A 6,283-nucleotide genomic window follows, 5' to 3' on the forward strand; every position below is an offset into this window, starting at 1 on the left:
ACGCCATCATGCGAATGTTCTCGCAAACGTAGTATGCACACACTTCAGTCCCCGGCGCCTGCTTCAGGGCCTTTACGAGAATAGAATTTAATCAGATAATAATTAATCAAGCATGTTAATTAATTAATGGTATTGAAACAAGAATTAAAGAGATTGTAGCTAGTTAGCTAGTACTACTTAATTACTTACTTTGGGTCGATACCAACATAGCTTTTGTCGCCATTTTCCTGGAGTCACCTTGATGTACTTTGCCCAAGCCCTGCCCGCCGGCAAAGAAAATTAATAAAGGGGTTATTAATAATAGTTCATATCAGGAAATGACGAACTAAATAGGCCGAGATATAGTTAATAATGATTGAAATAACCTGTCGACTATCCCCTTCACGATGCTGTAGTCACTATCTTTTTTAAGTAGTGAGTCCAGTACTTCAACTTTTCCTTCGTCAACTTTAACATCTAACAAGATCCAGTGGAAGCTGCATGCGCATACGTTTGCATGTATAAATTAAGCGGGCATGTGCATAACACTAATCAACTATAACCCTAAACCCTATACACTTATTAACATCTAGCTAGTAAGCAAAAACAGAATTGGTAGTACAAGACAGTGTGACTCACTCGAAGTTGTAAGGAAGTAGTATATCTTCATTGCTATTGAGGCGCTTCAAGAACTCTACCATGTTTTTCTCTACATCTTGTCTACACCATTCCAATTTCCATGTGTATTCATTAACGGTATTTGGGTCAATGAACCCAATGCCATAGCGTCTAGCTTTTTTCATTTCATACATCTTCATCCTGTATAATACCACAGAAAAGAATATATAGTGAGGATATATAATTACAGGTAATTAATGATCAATCAATGAGCACTAGAGCTAGTTTGAGACTTAAATTACAGAAAGAAATCACTTACAGACAATAGCAACTGACGATAGATTTGTCGAGTGCATCTTGATTGAATAACTGAAATAGTTCAGAATACTCAACGGACAGAGCTTTTCTTATTGAAGTAATGATCTTCCTCGACTTGCACCATGAGGGACTCTCGATTGGAAATCTTGATAATTTTCATGTACCAATCATGCAATTCATACATTCTCGTTGGGAGGTTCTTGATCTCCTCGGGCTCGACCAAAGGTTGGCCCCGGACATATTTATGTTTTATTTCCTCCTCTCTAAGCGGAGACATGGGCTCGATATCGAGGAGTTGTCCAACAGTGATCTTGAGCATTTCAGCCTGCATTATATGCTCCTCGGTTATTACCACATCGCCCAGCTCGGGAACGTAAATGGTTTGCCCACAATAATATTGGGCGCGCGTACTCTCATGTGTTGTTGGCACAACAAGCGGGGGGGTCGATTGCGCCGCCTGTTCTCCCAGCTGGGGAACGGTTTTCCCGCATTTTTGACAGCTGCTTGTTGGCTCGAGCTCGAGCTCGCTTCTTTCTATAGTCGTGCTCGATGTGCCTTCCTAATTTGGTGCTCATAGTCTGAGTCAACAGGCTTGGGAGCTGGTGGTCTAGCCATACGAATGAAGTGGTCAATCTTTTCCTCAGGCACTTTCTCCCTCGGCGGCGTTGCCGGTTTCGGTCCAAAATGAGCGTCCACTTCGGCCCGCACTATTGCATCGTTTTGCTCCTCGGTCATGTCGTAAGGCCTCTGAGGAAGAGGAGCGAGGCTGCTTGGACCATATTTATATCGCTTGTCTCCGCCTGTACTTCCTGTACTACCTCGACTCGTACCGCTACGCACCATAGCTGCGGCGTGTCTCTTCTGCGATTGCTTAGGCGGCGGAGACGGCTGACGTGGCTTAGTTGGAGCAGGAGGAGTGTCCTAACGCTGTGCCGGACTTGAAGCAGGAGGTGTGGCCTAACACGGTGTCGGACTTGAAGCAGGAGGTGTGGCTTGACGCTGTGCCGGACTTGAAGTAGGAGGTGTGGCCTGACACGGTGTCGGACTTGAAACAGGAGGAGTGGCCTGACGCTGTGCCGTACTTGAAGCAGGAGTCTGCTTACGCGTTCGTGGACTTGGAGGAGCGGGAGTCTGCTGACACGGTGGCGGACTTCGAGGAGGAGTCGGCAGACGCGGTGTCGGTGGACTTCGAAAGATGATGCAATCCTTTCTCCATAGGATGATACGATGTATGGCCTCTCCCAGTGTGTGCTCGTCGTTACCTCCAGGAATGTCAAGCTCTAGCCCCGAATATGGGTCCACCACCTCATCAACCAAGACACGAGCATAGCCCGCTGGAATCGGGGCGCAATGGAAGGTTGCTTCGGGGGTAATTGTAAAAGCAACGGCGTCCGCCACCTTCATGGATATGTTCTTCATTTTGAAGTGTAGCCCACAGTTAGTGTTCTCTATGATGTCATCCACAGGGTATGTATCCAGCAGTGCGTCGCCCGGGGCGGAACCAACGCTGCTTCTCGGCATGGATGGGACGGTGCTATCCAATGCTGGATGATCACCCGCTTGCTGCTGCCGCTGCTGAGACCCCCTTTCCTGGCTAAGTGAGTCGATCTGCTACTGCTACTGCTGGAATTTGAGTGCCAAGTCTGCGTGCCTTGCTTCTAGGCCTTGAAGGCGTTCCGCGTCCTGCTTCCTCTGCTCCTCCTCCAGCTTCCTCTTCTTCTCCTCCTCCATCTTCTTTCTTGCACGGGTCCTATAGTCGTCGTTCCATTCCGAAAAGCCCTCATACCAGGGAATAACGCCCTTGCCTCGTGTTCTTCCCGGGTGTTCAGGATTTCCCAGGGCGCGCGTAAGCTCGTCGTTCTCTCTGTTGGGCGTGAACACCCCCTTTCGAGCAGCTTCTATTGCGTCAAGTAACTTTTGTTCTGCTCCTTTTAGACTTGCCTTCTTCGAAACCAGGCCTGTCGTCGGGTCCAACGCCCCCCATGCACATAGAACCAAGTTCTGCACCTGGGGGGCTAGCTCCTAGTAACCGGAGTGACCCCTGCATCCTCCATCTCTTGCTCAGACTTATCCCACTTAGGCATTGCCACCGCGTAGCCACCTGGACCCAGCCTATGGAACTGCGTCTTTTTTGCGGCATTGGCCTTGTTTTTTCTCGATCGTTCCTTAGATAATTCTGATTCCTTGAATTTCACGAAAGCGGGCCAGTGTTCTCTTTGCTTCTCCAGTGTTCCCTTCTTTCTGCAGCGAGGTAGTTGGCCCATACAGTTTTCTTGTGGGTATTGAATGCAATTGCCATCTTCTTAAGAGCAGCGTCCTTGACTTTCTGCACATCTGCATCAGTGAAATAATCTGGTAGGGTGAAATGTTCCATCAGAGATTCCCAAAGCTTTTGTTTTGCTCTGTCGTCGACCCAAGTAACATCTAGGCGTTTAGTTTTTGGCTCTTTCCATTCTTGAATGGAGATCGGGAGTTGGTCCTTCACAAGAACTCCGCACTGACGAACGAACTTGTTCGCAATGTTCTGAGGCGTGAGGGGTTCGCCACTAGCTTTGATGGAATCGATGTTGTACTTTACACCCTCCTTCAACTTTTTGCCCGGGCCGCGCTTTGTCCTGCTGTCTGTAGAAGCAGATTTGCTCGATCCGGAGGGCTGAAAGAAGAAAGATCGATTCGTTAATATATCTTCAAATAAAAAAACATGTGATGATCACTAGATGCCTGCTTATATAAATATACCTCGCCGGTAGTCTTTGTTATTTCAAGATCAACATTGTATTCGTCATCATAATCATTGTCTGCGTCATCATAATCATAATCATAGTTCATGACTTCATCAGCTCGGTCGTCGAGATCGAATATCTTATCATCACCCTCCCCGGTATTGTTCAGATATTGGGAGCCGTCATTTGCTTCATTCAAATCATCTGGCCTGTTAGGGATGCGTATGATCTCGAACAGGGCCTCTTCTCCCTCTCTGCCGGTATTGTCCGCCATAGCTTTTATTTAACTAATACAGAAGAAATATAAAACAATTTAGTATTCAAATTACAATGCATGGATGCAATCAATAAGGAAAAACTGAATCATATAGTACATAATATGCATCGTCTCGAATAATATATAATCTCGAATACATCACTGGCTAGGTAGCTAATAAAGATCGAATACTATAGAAGAATCTAGGCCACTCGCGGTTCCTGCGGCGCGGGCGGTGGACACCCAAAGACAAGGAACCATCACAGGATCATATCTCCGGTCATCTGCCCAAAGAACCTGCCAGGTATTGGAGAACCTAACGTCCATAGCAGCCATGTAGCGATGGACGTGCTTGTCCTCCTCCCTGACACGACGACGCACCACCTCCGGCGGGGCCGGCTCCCTCTGCACCGAATGTGGCCCACGCGAACGCCACCAAAGGAGATCAGGGTCGACGACGGGACCCGAGGCCGGGTTCCTCACAAAGCGGCGCGCCCCTCCAGGTAGCACCTCCCAGTGCCAGCCCGGCGGAGCCCAATCCCGGACATGGGTCAGCCGGACGTCGTCGCGAACGGGTCGACGGCGAGGATGCGGGCCGGGCATCGTCGAGAACAAATACTATATGCCCGCAAAAAATAACATTTTTTAAATGATTGGATTGTGATAACTAAAATTCTATATGCAAATTCTAACAATTTGACATTAATCTAATTCATCTAACTAAAAATAATTCTAAAATTTCTAACATTTCTATATATAACTAACATTTCTATAACATTTCTAATATTTCTATAACTAAAAAACAGAAAAATTGCTAACATTTCTATAAATATTTCTATAACTTAAAAACAAAAAAATTTATAACATTTCTAATATTTCTATAACTAAAAAACAGAAAAAATTTCTATAACTAAAAAACTAAAAAACAATGTGTGTGTGTGTGTGTGTGTGGACATGGCGGCCGGGGCAGGAGCTCACCGGCGAGGCGAGGCGACGGGGGGCGGCGACGGGGACGGCGAAGGGCGGCGACGATGGGGATGGGGACGGGGCGGTGACGACGGGGTCGGGGACGGGCGGGGACGACGGGGCGGGGCGCGGCGACGACGGGGACGGGACGGGGCGGCGACGGGGACGGCCGGGGCGGCGACGACGGGGACGGGGCGGCGACGGGGACGTCGACGAGGGGTGGCGACGGGGGCGGCGACGGGGGCCGGCGGGCGACGGGGCAGAGGAGAAGAAGCAGATGAGAAACTGAATTTTTTGAAGTGTTTTCTTATATAGGATGGGCCTTTAGTACCGGTTGGAGCGACCAACCGGTACTAAAGGTCAATTTTGGCCAGGCCAAGCGGCGGGAAGCGCCCACCTTTAGTACCGGGTGGTGGCTCCAACAGGTACTAAAGACCCTCCCTTTAATACCGGTTTGAGCCACCACCCGGTACTAAAGGTGGTGCGCTGGCGCAGGTGCGGTGCATCATGTTTAGTCCCACCTCGCTAGCCGAGGGGCGTCCGCACTGGTTTATAAGCCCCAGTGCGGTAGCTCTCTCGAGCTCCTCTCCTAAGCAGACCTACTGGGCCTAAATGTTCTGTGCTGCCCTGTGGGCCTACTCGGCCTTTGCGGGCCTGCATCCTGGCCCAACAACAGGTTGGGTTTCTAGTCGTATGCATGCCGTTGTGGCGCAGTAGCCGGGCTTTTTTATTTTCTTATTTTGTTTGCTTTATTTATTTTTGTTTTATTTATTTTTGAGTTGTTTTTTGCTGTATTTAGAGTTTCTTTGTGAATATTTTTGCTTTAGGTACAAAAAATTACAAACTTTCTATTAGTGCCGGTAGTTTACAAATTTGAATAGTTTACATTTTGAATTATTTGAAATTTGTGCGAATCACCAGTTTGTGAATAACTTAGCTTTGAAAATAGATTTTTCAGTGATTCTTTTTTCTTATGTTTAATATTAGTGTGTTTTATCATTATATTCAATTTGGTAATGCTTAGGTTATTTAAAAAATGAAATGCCTTTGTAACGGATGAGTTTTCGTCCGAAACCCTGATACTTCGAAAGAGATTGTCCATTTTGTACACGAAGTGCATCCAGTTTTTGCGGTAACCCTCTCTACTTTTTTGCACATGCTATGTGGGTGAAATTATGATACCATGCCAACTTTCAACCTTTTCTGAGTTCCTTTGAAATGCTTTTCAATTTCAGGGTCATTTAGCTGAAAAAATCAGTAAATGCATGAAAGAATTTGTTTGCACATAAAATTTCTTCGCGTTTCAAATGCCAAAACACATAACTACCCTAACTATTACAGAGATTCCCTCCTGGGTGTGAAACACAGAAGAAAGTGATGATAGTGAAGCCGATCACATCCCAGATCTTTGGGTGTGAAACTT

The sequence above is a fragment of the Triticum aestivum genome, chromosome 6D (genome assembly GCF_018294505.1).
Source record: "Triticum aestivum cultivar Chinese Spring chromosome 6D, IWGSC CS RefSeq v2.1, whole genome shotgun sequence".
In the NCBI taxonomy this organism is placed as follows: Eukaryota; Viridiplantae; Streptophyta; class Magnoliopsida; order Poales; family Poaceae; genus Triticum; species Triticum aestivum.